This window comes from Mobula hypostoma, chromosome 3 (genome assembly GCF_963921235.1).
Source record: "Mobula hypostoma chromosome 3, sMobHyp1.1, whole genome shotgun sequence".
NCBI classification, from domain to species: Eukaryota; Metazoa; Chordata; class Chondrichthyes; order Myliobatiformes; family Myliobatidae; genus Mobula; species Mobula hypostoma.
The window spans coordinates 180,457,691-180,474,153 of record NC_086099.1 but is presented as its reverse complement, the minus strand read 5'-3'; the positions used below and the strand labels follow the sequence as shown (position 1 = coordinate 180,474,153).

The following is a 16,463-nucleotide window of genomic DNA, read 5'->3' as shown; positions in this document are numbered from 1 at the left end:
CTCTGTATTGCCCTCAGCTCCTCCCTATTTCCATCTCTAAACGCCCTCTTTTTAGCGTTCAGGATGTCCTTAATGTCTTTTGTCACCCATGGCTTGTTATTTGAATAACAAAGGACAGTTCTTGTCGGAACATTGCAGTCCACACAGAAGTTAATGTAATCAGTGATGCATTCTGTGAGCCCATCAATATCCTCTCCATGTGGCTCACAGAGTGCCTGCCAGTCTGTCACCTCAAAACAACCCTGGAGCGCCTCATAAGCCTCCTCCAACCATTTCCTCACTCTCCTCGAGGTTGCAGGTTTACTCTTCACCAGATGCACGTAGCAGGGTTTTAGATGCACCAGGTTGAGATCTGACCTGCCCAGTGGGGGGAGGGGAGAGGAGCTGTATGCATCCTTAACGTTAGCGTACATCAAATCCAGAGTACTCTCCCTTCTGGTTGTACAGCTCACATAGTGCGTGAAGTTGGGCAGTGTTCTAGCCATGGTAACCTGGTTGAAGTCACCCGAGATGGTAATGAGGGCACTCGGGTGCTGGGTTTGTAATCTGGCTATGACGGTGTAAATGATGTTACACGCCGACATTGGGTTGGCAGAGGGAGGGATGTACACAACAACCACAATTGCATGCGAGATTTCCCTTGGCAAATAATATGGCTGGAGTCCAACAGCAAAAAGTTCAATATCCAGGCTACAGACACATTCGTTGATCATAATATGCCCAGGATTGCAATATCTGTTATTTACCAGAACCACCAGCCCCCTCCTTTGCGCTTACCGGTCTCAGTGCAATTCTGGTCAGCTCGAATGGTCTGGAAGCCTTCTATGGAAACGCTTTGATCGGGTATGTCCTCGTGCAGCCACGTCTCAGTGAAGCACATGACATTGCTCTCCCGAAATGTTCTCTGACTCCTGACAAGCGCAGTCAGTTCATCGATTTTATTACCCAGCGATCTCACATTTCCCATGATGAGAGAGGGGAGATATGGCTTATAACTTCTCTTCTCCATAAGCCTCTGTAGTCTCAACCCAGTCCTCTTCCCTCGCCTTTTTGATCCCCGTCTGCATCCTCTGTGTGGAATTTTGAGGGAATTATTGAGACTGTGCACTCATTGCGTTTGAGGAAATCTCTGGGTCCAGATGGATTTCCTGGAGAATTTTACAAGACCTTTTCCTCATTGCTTCTACCTCACTTATGTTCAGTTTTTTCGAATTCATTTAAGTCGGGTAGACTCCCTCAATCTTTTTGAGGCTTCCATTTCGCTCATTCTTAAAAAGAATAAGGATCCAACTGAATTTCTTTACTTAATGTTGATGCTAATATCGTATCTAAAGTTTTGGCCCATAGGATTGAAAATATTTTACCAGCTGTTATTTCTGATAACCAAACCAGATTTATCAAAAATCGATATTCTCACTTTAATATTCACTTGTTATTAAGTGTTATTTATTCTCCTTTTAACATGGTATTGGATTGTATGGTATCCCTAGATGCTGAGAAAGCTTTCAATAGATTTGAATGGAATTATTTATTTGAAAACTTAGAAAAATTTAATTTTCGACCTGTTTTCATTCAATGGATTAAATTACTTTATTAGTGATTTTTTGCTAGGGTTATCACTAATTTTCATAACTCCAAACCATTTAAGCTTCAATGTGGCACTGGAGAAGGATGTACGTTGAGCCCTTTGCTTTTTGATCTGGCCTTAGAACCTTTAGCCTCTGCTTTTCGAGAATCTAATGATATCACCGGTATTTTAAGGAGAGATATTATTCATAAAGTCTCATTGTATGCTGAGGATTTGCTGCTATTTATTTCTAATGTTGAGACTTCTTTAACCCATGTGCTTTCTTCACTCTCCTGTTTCAGCCAGTTTTCAGGCTATAAATTAAACCTACATAAATGTGAACTTTTCCCTTTGAACAATTTGATACCAATAAATTCTAACCTTCTTTTTAAAATTGTAAGAAAACAATTTACTTATTTAGGTGTAACAATCACTAAAAATTGTAAGTGTCTATTTAAAGAAAATTGTCTTACTTTATAGAATCATGTAAAAAGAATACTATTAAATTGGTTGCCTCTTTCGTTATCTTTAATTGGTTGAATTAACTCTATCAAAATGAATATACTACCTCAATTTATATATCTTGTCCAGGCATTACACATCAAAGTTGCTGGTGAATGCAGCAGGCCAGGCAGCATCTCTAGGAAGAGATACAGTCGACGTTTTGGACCGAGACGCTTCGTCAGGACTAACTGAAAGAAGAGTTAGTAAGAGATTTGAAAGTGGGAGGGGAGGGAGAGATCCAAAATGATAGGAGAAAACAGGAGGGGGAGGGATGGAGCCAAGAGCTGTACAGGTGATTGGCAAAGGGGATATGAGAGGATCATGGGACAGGAGGCCCAGGGAGAAGGAAAAGGGGGAGGGGGGGAAAAACCCAGAGGATGGGCAAGGGGTATAGTCAGAGGGACAGAGGAAGAAAAAGGAGAGAGAGAGAAAGAATGTGTGTATATAATTAAATAACGGATGGGGTATGCGGGGGAAGTGGGGCATTAGCGGAAGTTAGAGAAGTCAACGTTCATGCCATCAGGTTGGAGGCTACCCAGACGGAATATAAGGTGTTGTTCCTTCAATCTGAGTGTGGCTTCATCTTTACAGTAGAGGAGGCCATGGATAGACATATCAGAATGGGAATGGGATGTGGAATTAAAATGTGTGGCCACTGGGAGATCCTGCTTTCTCTGGCGGACAGAGCGTAGGCATTCAGCAAAACAATTTCCCAGTCTGCGTCGGGTCTCACCAATATATAGAAGGCCACATCGGGAGCACTGGATGCGGTATATCACCCCAGCCGACTCACAGGTGAAGTGTCGCCTCACCAGGAAGGACTGTCTGGGGCCCTGAATGGTGGTAAGGGAGGAAGTGTTAGGGGCATGTGTAGCACTTGCTCCGCTTACAAGGATAAGTGCCGGGAGGGAGATCAGTGGGGAGGGACTGTGGGGACGAGTGGACAAAGGGGTCGCATAGGGAGCAATCCCGGCAGAAAGCGGGGGGAGGGGAGGGAAAGATGTGCTTAGTGGTGGGATCCCGTTGGAGGTGGCGGAAGTTACGGAGAATAATACGTTGGACCCGGAGGCTGGTGGGGTGGTAGGTGAGGACCAGGGGAACCCTATTCCTAGTGGGGTGGAGGGAGGATGGAGTGAGAGCAGGTGTGCGTGAAATGGGGGAAATGCGTTTTAGAGCAGAGTTGATGGTGGAGGAAGGAAAGCCCATTTCTTTAAAAAAGGAGGACACCTCCCTCGTCCTGGAATGAAATGCCTCATCCTGAGAGCAGAGATGGAGGAATTGCAAGAAGGGGATGGCATTTTTGCAAGAGACAGGGTGAGAAGAGGAATAGTCCAGATAGCTGTGAGAGTCAGTAGGCTTATTGTAGACATCAGTAGATAAGCTGCCTCCAGAGACAGAGACAGAAAGATCTAGAAAGGGGAGGGAGGTGTCAGAAATGGACCAGGTAAATTTGAGGGCAGGGTGAAAGTTGGAGGCAAAGTTAATGAAGTCAACAAGCTCAGCATGCGTGCAGGAAGCAGCGCTAATGCAGTCGTCGATGTAGCGAAGGAAAAGTGGGGGACAGATACCAGAATAGGTTTGGAACATAGATTGTTCCACAAAGCCAACAAAAAGGCAGGCATAGCTGGGACCCATACGTGTGGCCATAGCTACACCTTTAGTTTGGAGGAAGTGGGAGGAGCCAAAGGAGAAATTATTAAGAGTAAGGACTAATTCCGCTAGACGGAGCAGAGTGGTGGTAGAGGGGAACTGGTTAGGTCTAGAATCCAAAAAGAAGTGGAGAGCTTTGAGACCTTCCTGATGGGGGTTGGAAGTAAATAGGGACTGGACATCCATGGTGAAAATAAAGTGGTGGGGGCCAGGGAACTTAAAATCATCGAAAAGTTTAAGAGCGTGAGAAGTGTCACGAACATAGGTAGGAAGGGATTGAACAAGGAGGGATAAAACCGTGTCGAGGTATGCAGAAACAAGTTTGGTCGGGCAGGAGCAAGCTGAGACAATAGGTCTGCCAGGACAGGCAGGTTTGTGGATCTTGGGTAGGAGGTAGAAATGGGAAGTGTGAGGTGTGGGAACTATAAGGTTGGTAGCTGTGGATGCGAGATCCCTTGAGTGGATAAAGTCGGTGATGGTGTGGGAGACAATGGCCTGGTGCTCCTTAATGGGGTCACGATCGAGGGGTAAATAAGAGGAGGCATCCGCGAGTTGTCGCTGTGCCTCGGCAAGGTAGAGGTCAGTACGCCAGACTACAACAGCACCCCCCTTATTGGAGGGTTTAATAGTAAGGTTAGGATTACTGCAGAGGGAGGGAGAGCAGAGCATTCGGAAGGAGTAAGGTTGGAATGGGAACAAGATGCGGTGAAGTCGAGACGGTTGATGTCCCGTCGGCAGTTAGCAATAAAGAGATCCAGAGTAGGCAGAAGACCAGAGCGGGGTATCCATGTAGAGGAGGAGGGTTGAAGACGGGAGGAGGGGTCATCGGTGGGGGTGGAAGAGTCCTTGCCGAAGAAGTAGGCTTGGAGACAGAGCCATTCAGGCATTACCGGTTTTCATTCCTAAATCCTTTTTTGATTCTCTTGACTATTATATCTTCTCATATATGGAAGAATAAGCATTCTAGATTAAATAAAATTCATCTTCAGAAAGATAAAAAGAATGAAGGATTAGCCTTACCAAACTTTAGAATTTATTGTTGGGCAGTTAATATAAGGAATTTTACAGTTTGGTTATATTATATAAATTGTGAGGATTGTCCGATGTTGGTATTTTTTAGAAGCTAATTCTGTTAATAAATTCTCTATTATTTCTCTTCCTGGATTCTCACTTCATTTGTCTTTGAGTAAATTAACTGATAATCTGGTAGTTAAGCAGACTATGAGGATTTGGATACAATTCTGAAAATATTTTGGTTTATTGAGATTTTCTCTTTCAAGTCCCATTTTTTCTAATTTTTTTAAAACCCTCTATGATTGATGTGGCTTTTAAATAATGGGATAGATTAGGTATTAAATGCTTTCAGGACTGGTTTGTAGAGGAAAGTCTTTTTTCATTTGAACAATTGTCAACTAAATATAGCTTACCCAAAACTCATTTTTTCAGTATCTATAAATAAGAGGTTTTTTTACAGTCTCAAATAAGTTCATTTCCTAAAAGTCCTGATAAGAATCTACTAGATATAATCCTTAATCTGAAACCTTTCTATAATAGATCTATATCTGATATTTATAATATGCTGTTGGGAATGAGAAGAGTTCCTTTATATAAATGTAAAAATCTTTGGGAACAAGATTTACAGACTTCAATTTCTGAGGAAACTTGGAATCAAATTTTTAAATTGGTCAGCACTTCATCGTTATGTGCCCGCCACTCTCTCCTTCAATTTAAAGTGGTCCATAGGGCCCATATGACTAAGGATAAATTGCCTCGTTTTTATTTAGTTTATTTATTTATTATCCATATTGTGATAAATGTAATAATGGAGAGCTTCACTTATTCATATGTTTTGGACATGTCCGAGTCTTTGAAAATATTGGAAAGAAGTATTTCAAACCTTTTTAGGAAGTGGTACAGTCGACGTTTTGGGCCGAGACCCTTTGTCAGGACTAACTGAAAGAAGAGCTAGTAAGAGATTTGAAAGTGGGAGGGGGAGGGGGAGATCCGAAATGATAGGAGAAGACAGGAGGGGGAGGGATGGAGCCAAGAGCTGGACAGTTGATTGGCAAAAGAGATATGAGAGGATCATGGGACAGGAGGCCCAGGGAGAAAGAAAAGGGGGAGGTGGGGGGAAACCCAGAGGATGGGCAAGGGGTATAGTGAGAGGGACAGAGGGAGGAAAAGGAGAGAGACAAAAGAAGAATGTGTTTATATAAATAAATAACAGATGGGGTACGAGGGGGAGGTGGGGTATTAACAGAAGTTTGAGAATTCAGTGTTCATGCCATCAGTTTGGAGGCTACCCAGATGGAATATAAGGTGTTGATCCTCCAACCACACTCAGGTTGGAGGAACAACACCTTATATTCCATCTGGGTAGCTTCCAACCTGATGGCATGAACATTGACTTCTCAGACTTCAGCTAATGCCCCACCTCCCCCTCGTACCCCATCCGTTATTTATTTACTTATAAACACACATTCTTTTTTTGTCTCTCTCCTTTTCCTCCTTCTGTCCCTCTCACTATACCCCTTGCCCATCCTCTGGGCTCCCCCTTTTCTTTCTCCCTGGGCCTCCTGTCCCATGATCCTCTCGTATCCCTTTTGCCAATCACCTGTCCAGCTCTTGGCTCCATCCCTCCCCCTCCTGTCTTCTCCTATGATTTCGGATCTCCCCCTCCCCCTCCCACTTTCAAATCTCTTACTAGCTCTTCTTTCAGTTAGTCCTGACAAAGGGTCTCGGCCCAAAATCTCTACTGTACCTCTTCCTAGAGATGCTGCCTGGCCTGCTGTGTTCACCGGCGACTTTTATGTGTGTTGCTTGAAATTCCAGCATCTGCAGATTTCCTCGTGTTTGCGTTTCAAAAATTTTGATACTTTTTATAGTAAATTTCAAGCCTAATTCTTTGACTGTTTTATTTGGTATTGATGGAGGAAAGGATATTATTTTGGAGCCATCCGATTTGCACATTTTGGCTTTTATGTCTCTTATCGCCAGAAGGACGCTTTTGCTTAAATGGAAAGATGTGGTTCCTCCTATTCACACCCAATGGTTACGTGATGTGATGTCATGTTTAAATTTAGAGAAGATTAGATGTTCAATCTTTGAATCTAATCAAGACTTTCTAACATTGTGGGGACCCTTTCTGAATTATTTTCAAAACCTTTGATTTGCTGCTAAAGCACAGATGATGACTAACAATCTTTTTTTCTTTTTTTCATATTAATCAGCTTCAGTCTTGGAAGTGGGTTAGATTTTTTTATATAAAAAATTATTATTTTTCAATGTTATGAACTAATTGATTTGTATGAATAATGAAGGCAAACATAAAAGAGGTGGACAATAGAGATTCAAAGACATCTTAAAAGCCAACATGAAGAAATGTAACATCGACATCAACAATTGGGAAACCAATGCCAAGGGCAGGAAACACTGGCAAGCCGTCATTCGAGAAGGAGCAGCACCTTTCGAAGCCAACAGATGTGCAGAATTAGAAGAAAAGAGAAGAAAATGGAAAGAGAGACAGTAACAACCAAAGCCCGATCTGCCATCTGAAGCTATCTGTCCTCAACACGGAAGAACTTTCAAAGCCAAGATTGGACTCATAAGCCACTTGAGAGCCCATAACTAGATCAACAGAATGAAGACCATCATCCTCGACCTCGAGGGATAGCCATGACGATGACGAAGGAGTCTTTATATGCAATTTAGTTTAATGTATTGACATATATTTTTTTTCCTGTACTCTGCATTCTTATATATAAATTAATAAAAATATTGGAAAAAGAAAAGAGTCCTAGTGCAGGATTCCCTAAAGTTTAACTTGCAGGTTTACTCTGTGGTAAGGAACATAAATGCAATGTTCGCATTCATTTTGAGAGAACTAGAATATAAGAGCAAGGATGTAATGCTGAGGCTTAATAAAGCTTTGGTCAGACCACACTTGGAGTGTTAGACTCCTTATCTAAGGAAAGGTTGCTTTCATTGGAGTGTGTCTAGAGAAGGTTCATGATAATGATTACTCTAATGAAAGGGTTAATGTATGAGGAGTGTTTGTTGGCTCTGGGCCTGTATTCACTAGAATTTAGAAGAATGAGGGAATCTCATTGAAACATATTGAATATTGAAAGACCCAGATAGAGGTGGAAGTGAAGGGGTCGTTTCCTGTATTGGGTTAGTCTAGGACCAGAGGGCAGAGCTTCAGAATAGAGGGATGTCCATTCAATAGATGGAATTTCTTTAGATAGAAGATTGTGTATCTGTGGAATTTATTGCCACAGATGGCTGCGCAACTCAAATCATTGAGTGTATTTAAAGAAGAGGTTGATAGGTGCTTGATCAAGGTTACAGGTGAAGGCAGAATTGAGTTGTGAGGGAAAATGAATCAGCCATGATGGAATGGTGGAGAGACTCGATGAGCCAAACGGCCTTATTCTGCTCCTATTTTTATAGCCTTTTGGAAGTCAGCCAGTTTACTGTTTTGACCATTATGCGAAAAGCCATTTTGATGGGAAATACGACCTGCATTTTGAAGTCTGATGAAGGAACTTCACTCCAGTAATAAGTTGGACATTTCCAAAGTTGTCAGACATGAATTTACACTTGGTGTAACCATACTTGTAAAACACACACATAATGCCTGAGCAGCTCAGCAAATCAGGCAGCCTCTATAAAGAGGAATAAGCCGTCAATGTTTTGGGCCAAGACCCTTCAGCAGGACCATGATTGTTACTTGTTGTTGAGATTTGTAATTATTAATGACAGATGACTACAAGGTTTTAGTGAAGAAAATAGATTGAAGCAGACAGATTTACAATAGACGAATGTGTCATTGTGTGGTTTCATTATTCCACGAGTTTCTTTTGGTTTGAGCAAAGTCCATTGCTATCTGTTCCTGAATATGGACAATTTCTTCTGTGAGGTACTGTTTATCTTACTGCCTGATTTTTTTTTTAAGTTCACAAAGTCATTTTGTCTTTTCATGTCATCATGAAATTTGAAGCTTGGTCACAAAACTGCCTTTGTGGTACAGTTAGTTGATTTATTTGATGTTGTAATTATTTGAGTTAAGTACTGGCTCTTTCTGCAGGTCTGATTGCCCTGTCAGCCTATCCGAGAGTGGTGGTTACTATATGATTAGTGTAAATGTGTGCTTGATGGTTGACATGGATTCAATAATCAAGATGGTAGGAACAGTTTTCCCATCTAGTGCTCAGTGAAGAACAGTCAGTGAGATGCCTGCACTTTATTAGAGGTGCCCTCACTGAAATCTGCCAACTACTCCAGCGAATGTTCCTCCCCTATATGTGGTGCAGGCTGGCTTCAACTAGTTAATCAATAAATGATCTTCATTTACTTATTTAGCAACACACTTGACATAAATAGTCCCAGCCTTAAAATTTGACTTGAGATGTGCTTACATTGCGTTTGCATGCTGCTTATAACATGAGAATTTGCAAACCTTTCAACTGTACATCATTTGATTTTATGCTCTGAGGTTTACTGAGGATGATTTTATTAAACTGTTCAAGCAACTTCAGAAATGCAAATGGGTGAAGAACACAGAAGAGCAGAAGAATTTGAGGTAATTTGCAAAGTTTAGTATTGCTGAATTATAACTGAACTGCATCTAAAGTATTCTTGAAAGAGAATGGTGGATTTATTTCTGGTGCTTCACTTCCATCTCACATCCCAAAGACAGCTCATAGATTTACAGAGCATGGGAAAAGGTCCTTCAATGCAACACATTTATCCAGACTAAGGTGCCTATCTCAGCTAATCCCATTTTCCTGTGTTTGGAACATGTCCCTCTCAAACTTTCTGACCCATGTACCTGAAAATGTCTCTGTAATTATTCCCACCACTTCCTTTGGCAACCACTCTCAGAGTGGAAAATCTTGTTTTTCAGGAACCCTTTAAATACTTCTCCTTTCATCACAAACCGATGTCCTTTAGTTTAAGGCTATGGCCATCCACCTTACCAATGCTTCACATCATTTTATAAACTTTCATAAGGTCACCCCTCAACCTCCTTTGTTTCAGGAAAAATAGGGAATGGATGTGTGGAATGATACATTAATCATCCAGTGTTTGTCTATGAGTTACTACAAGACCATTGTCCACGTGTCTTACAAACAATATTATGTGATGCTTCTTTTAAGTAGGGATAATCTTCAGAATTGAGTTCTGGAGGAATCTTTCCATCCAGGAGTTGGTGAATCTGTGGAACATCTTGCCACAGTAGGCTATGGAGGCCAAGTCAAAGTTTGTATTGAAGGTAGAGATTAATGGATTCTTGATTAGTAATGGATTATGGTTTACAGGGAGAAAGCAGAAAAAAAGGGGTTGAAAATGGGAGGCCTTCAAAATCAAATTTTGAGAGTACAAAATTTATATGTGCCTGTCACAATAAAAGACAAGGATAGAAGGTTTAGGAAACCTTGGTTTCAAGAGAGATTGAGACCCTGTTAAAGAAAAAAATCAGGTGCATCACAGGTATAGGCAGGTAGGAGAAAATGAGCAACTTGAGTAGGTATAAGAAATGTAAGAGAACACTTAAGAAAGAAATCAAGAAAGCTAAAAGAATGCATGAGCTTGCTCCAGCAGACATCATGAAGGAGAATCCTAAGAGATTCTATGTATACTGTATGTTGAGAGTAAAAGGATGGCAAGGGACAAAATTAGTTCACTGGCAGATCAGAAAAGTAATTTATGCTGGAGAGAAAGAGATGTGGGAGATCTTAGATTGATTTCTTGCATCTGTATTTTTTACAAGAACCACCCCTTGTTATAATAATCAAGGAGACACAGTGAGAATCTGTGTTTACCAACAAATACCTTTATTGTCTCAACGGCAGAGTACGTGAACTCACACAACTGAATATCTGTGTGCAGACCTATTAAGTTTTCCTGTCCTTCCATGAACAGTCAAAGAATAGAAAGTACTGGTGTCCCCCGCTTTTCGAACATTTGCTTTACGAAACCTCACTGTTAAGAAAGACCTACATTAGTTACCTGTTTCCGCTAACAGAAGGGTTTTCACTGTTACAAAAAAGGGCAGCGCATGAAAAAAAGGCAGCACGCAAAAAATAGGCAGCACGCCATGCGTCCCGAGCCGTCTCTCTCCCCCGGATTCGGAACAGCATTCTCGCCGGCATTGCTTAAACGTGCCTGTGAGCAGCCGTAAGCAAGATGAGTTCTAAGGTATCAGAAAAGCCTGAAAGAGCTCGTAGGGGTGTTACACTTAGCGTAAAACTAGACATAATTAAGCATTTCGTTCGTGGTGAACGAAGTAAGGACAAAGTGAGTTTTGCTTGTGGAAGTTGACGAAGATGATATTGAAGAGGTTTTGTCATCTCATGACCAAGAACTGATAGATGAAGAGCTGATGCAATTGCAAGAAGAAAGGATAACAATCAAAATCGAATGCAGTAGCAAATGGACCGAAAGTGAAGTCGTCCAGAAACTGAACGTGAGGCAACTACGTGAGATTTTTGCTGCAATGATAAAGTACGATTTAATTTTGAAAGAGTACGTCAGTTTAGGGCATATTTGCAGGATGGTTTGAGTGCTTACAAAGAACTGTATGATCTAAAAAGGCGCGAGGCTAAGCAGTCAAGCAAGCCTTCCACATCAGCCACAGCAGACGATGAACCTCGACCTTTGACATCGAGGCAGGCAGACACAGAAGAAGATGACCTGCCTACCCTCATGGAAACAGACAACGAGATGACACCCCAGTGTTCCACCACCCCAAACCCCGGGCCGCGGACCGACACATTGCCGTGGAGAATGCAGCGGTAGCCGGGAGGCACCCAACACATCTTTAAGAAAAAAGCCGAAATAAACAAGCTAATTAATTAGGTGCTGCCCGACATGTAAATGTCGGCCCAGATCAGAGACGGTTGCCGATTGCATCGCCTCTGATCTGGGCTGACACTTACGTGCCAGGCCGCAGCTAATTGATTAGCTTGTTTATTTTGGCTTTTTCTTAAAGATGTGCTGGATGCGTCCCCTGCATGCTTCGCGGATCGGTATCGGGTTGCTGCCTGGAGGGTCGGGGCCACTGTACCACCCCACCACCTGAACATCCGATGACTCAGCCTAACACACCACCATCAGTGTGCTCGGTGCTGACCCAATTCCAGTAAGTGATACTACACTGTACATACATTATTTCTACTTTATATCGGCCGTGTATTTTTATGTGTTATCTGGTATGATTTGGCAGCTTCATAGCTTAAAGGTTACTGGAAAGCGCTTGTGCCGTGTTTTTGCCAAGAGCACTTGCGTGAGATTTTCTCTATGGAGAACAGTGCAGGCAATTATTGTGGAAAAGTATTTCTAATTTAGATAGGCTGTGTATTCATCATATTCATCACTGCTTTTACTATATGTTACTGTTATTTTCGGTTTTATGTGTTATTTGGCATGATCTGGTAGGTTATTTGTGAACGCTCACAAATTTTTCCCATATAAATAAATGGTAATTGCTTCTTCACTTTACGACATTTCGGCTTAAGAACCATTTCATAGGAACGCTCTACCTTCGGATGTCAGGGGAAACCTGTATAATACCAGTTAAAAGATTTTTCAAGATTTTTTGGCAGCCGTTATTCTGAAGTGCAAGGAATTCGACCAGGTAAAGAAGTGGCTGAGAGAATCTGGAATCCAGTACTTTATGCTATACCCAGCGGCGCTGAAAATCACCTACAACAGGACCACCAAGATATTTGGTTCTCCTGGTAAAGCTAAAACTTCTGTAGACACATTGGGCTAAAGAATGTATACAGTGTATTTTGTAGCCCTGGTTGGTTATGGACGATAACATGCTCGATGGTCGCTTTATTTTACTTTTTCATTACTCGATGGCAGGATATCTTATAGGATGGGTAACGTGTTTGCTTTGATTGATACAGTTTCATTATTTGTTTAAATTAGCAGTGCTGCTCCAGGCTGAAGGAGTTTAAATATGACGGTAACAAATCAGTGGATTGATAAATAATGCCCTGTTTTCATTTTTAACTATGTTAAATGCCATATTGTCAGTGGGGCAGAATATGGGGTGCCAGAAGGTTCAGATATCCCCTTTAAGTGTGGGGTAAGTCTTCTTGTTCAGCACTGTTGGCACTTTGTTTTTCTTGTGGGTTTTTTAAATTTACTTTTTGCTACTCAGCTGATCTTAAGTCGGGTTTCTTCTCCTCCGGAGTCACATGATTGTTACAAAGGGTTATGACCAGTAATGTATTAAATTTGTGCACCTGGAACATCAAGGGGAGTCATTCACCAATGAAGAGAAAAAAAATCCTACAAAAACTTAAAAAGGAAAGGGTGGATGTAGCCTTATTGCAGGAGACACATTTAAATGATAAAAAGCATCTAAAACTGCAACAGAGTGGATTTGATCAAGTCTATTTTTCATCTTTTAATATCAGGAGTGGGGGGTGGGTGGTGGCTATTTTAATTAGGAAGAACTTACCTTTTAAGTTATTAGACTGCATTCAGGATAAGTATGGGAGATCTGAGATTGTTAAGGCTTCAATATATGGAGAGGAATATGGTATTCTCAATGTTTACTGCCTTCCAGCTTATCCTCCCCAATTCCTAACAGATGCTTTTCCCAAACTTACAAGCTTTTCAATACAAAACATTATTGTAGGTGGGGATTTTAATTGTCTCATGGGACTATTGATGGACAGAGTGCCTAGCGGTCCCCCATTGCTCTCCTCATAGTCCAAAAAAATCATGGGCTTATGTGGAGAACTAGGACTTGTGGATGTCTGGAGGTTGTTACATCCCTCAGACAAAGATTTCACATTTTTTTCCTAATCCACACAAGTGTTACACCAGAATGGACCTTTTTCTAACCCACAAAATGCTCTTAGATTTAGTTGTATCCTGCGCAACTGGAAATATCGCTATTTCTGACCATGCAACAGTATATTTAAATATTAAGCCCAAAGATAATTCAGGACTATCTAGACTTTGGAGGCTGAATCTTTTTATTCTAAAAGATAATAAATTTAGACTACTTTACTTCCGAATTCAAAACTTTCCTATCTATTAATTCCAAATCAGCTAGTAGTCCATCGATGCTCTGGGAAACCGCTGAGGCCTATGAAAGGGAATTAATTATCTCCTACTCTGCTCGTAAGAAGCGACAAGCTGCGGAACAGCAGCACCTAGTAGAAGCAAGGTTTGCGGCAGCTGAAAAGGATTATATTAATAAGCCTTCTGCAGCCAAGTTACAGAATATCACAGCCCTACACTGTACACTAAACTCTTAACTTACACAAGCAGCCAAAAGAAAATTGACAATGATTGTTTGAACATGGTGAGAAACCAGGTAGGTATTTGGCTTATTTAGCTAGAAAGAAGAATGCCTCTGACTATTGCTTCAATTAAGGATGGGACAGGAGCCCTCACTAGTAATTTTAAAATGATTAGAGTTGTGTTTAAGAATTTTTATTCTAAACTGTATCAATCTGAGCAATGTAAAGGACAACCTAGGTTGGAGTCCTTTTTCAGGAATATAGATCTCCTAGACATTTCTTCTGAACAAGAGTCCCTCCTCAGTGCTCCGTTATCTATACATGAGATGCAGGAAGCTGTGAGACAGCTCCAAAGTGGGAAGGCCCCTGATCCTGATGGCCTCACTAGTGAATTTTATAAAGAGTTCACAGGGTTGTTATCAGAGCCTATGATAAACATGTTCAATCATGCATTTAATTGTGGTCTCCTCCCACCATCATTGAGAGAAGCTAGTATCTCCCTAATTCTTAAGAAAGGAAAGAGCCCTGAAGATTGTGCCTCCTACAGGCCTATTTCATTGTTAAATGTTGACTTTAAAATCTTATCTAAAGCCTTAGCTTTGCGATTAGAAACTATGTTACTTTTTATCATAAAAGAGGATCAAACGGGTTTTGTAAAAGACCATAGATCATCTAACAATATCAGAAGATTACTTTTAAAGTGATTCAGGCATGTCAGCAATAAGCAGTGGGTGGCTTGGTGGTTTCCTTAGATGCAGAAAAGGCCTTTGATCGTGTTGAATGGCCGTATCTTTTTTTTCACTTTAGAATGATTTGGTTTGGGCAATAATTTTATTAAGTGGGTGAAGGTTCTTTATAATGAACCTTTGGCTGCAATTCTCACTCATGGTATTAGGTCAGATAATTTTAGTATTCTGAAGGGCAGCTGGCAGGGCTGCCCTTTATCACCACTACATTTCACACGAGCCATTGACTGAGGCTATTTGGCGAGACTCCAAAATATCTGCTCCAGACATAGGACTAAAGTCACATAAAATTACATTGTATATGGATGATGTTCTAATTTTCTTATCAAACCCTGCTATATCAGTGCACCACCTTATACAATGCATCAATTCATTTAGCGCCTTTTCAGGTTATAAAATCGACTTTACTAAATCGGAGGCTATGCCTCTGGGGAATCTGCAGCAGGTTCCTGACACTCAGGGTGTTTTCCCCTTTTAATGGTCACGAACAGGTTTTGTTTACTTAGGCATATTTATCACACCTACGTTTGATCAATTGTTTAAAGCTAACTTTACGAGTTACGTGGATGCCAGGCAAGATGGCTGCACATTAACGGAGCTCCGACAACCCACCATGAAATTCTATTAAGTAGAGCACATTTATCCTGCCTTGTCCGGATACAGCTGTCCTGCAGTTAAAAACTGTTCATTTTCTTCACTAAAAGGGCTAATAACAACTTTGAGAGATAATTCTATACGATGCCGAGACCTAAGAGCACTACAACAAGCTACGTGGCTACAAGACAGAGCCCACAATCTGAAGTTCAAGCCACGCTAACGACACAGACGGACCAAAGCTCCAACATGGAGAATTTACTGGCTGAGGTTAGTCATATGAGTTCCACTATACTCGTGGTGGCTGCTGATGTATCTACGATTAAGGGAACGACAACGGAGTTGAAGAACAAGAACCCTGTCAATGCCATTCAAGAGAGGCTGACGGAAGCCGAGGACCGTCTCTCCAGTGTGGAGGACACCACTGTGTGACTGGTGGGTGCTAGCGAGCAGAATAAGAAATGCCTGGACCTGCTGTGGAACCGTGTTGAGGAGCTTGAGAACAGGAGCAGACGCAACAATGTCAGGCTGATTGGTCTAAAGGAGGGTGCGGAAACAGGTGGTCTGCTTGTGTGCAAAGAATCATGTCCGAAGGATTTGGCATCGAACTGAACACAGAGTTTGAGATTGAGAGGGAGCAGCGGGCCTTGGCTTCCAGGCTGGGTGAGGATCGCACCCACCACCAACCCCCCCCCACCGACCCCAGGCTGCTTCTAATACAATTCTTGCGCTCTTCGGCCAGAGAGGAAGTTCTGTAAGCAGCCAAAGCAAAGAGAGGAGTTGAGTGGGAGTGATGCAAAGTTTCCTTCTTTCCAGATATATCCAGAGAATTGGCTGAAAAATGGAGGGCATTTACTACGGCTCGGAAAATGCCGCAAAATGTCAACGTGAGGTACACACTCGCTTATCCAGCAGTTCTACGCTTTCAAGTGGAAAGGAAAGAACAAGTTCTGTACTACTGCAGAAGCAGAGAAATTCATTCAGAAAAACTGTGGCATTGATTGAGAGACAGGATTTGATCACAGTAATAGGTAGAGATAACTTTTAGGTATAACAGGGTGGGTGGGGAGCTAGATGAAGCGGTCTGATTAGGGTGAAGCTTGCTAGCTGGCACGGCACTTTGCGCTCCAT

The 16,463-nt window shown here is 41.7% G+C and overlaps 1 pseudogene; it reads left to right on the top strand.

Annotated features, from left to right (window-relative positions):
* LOC134343765 (alpha-N-acetylneuraminide alpha-2,8-sialyltransferase-like) overlaps positions 1-16,463 on the top strand; it is a 56,959-nt pseudogene that overhangs the window by 4,417 nt on the left and 36,079 nt on the right.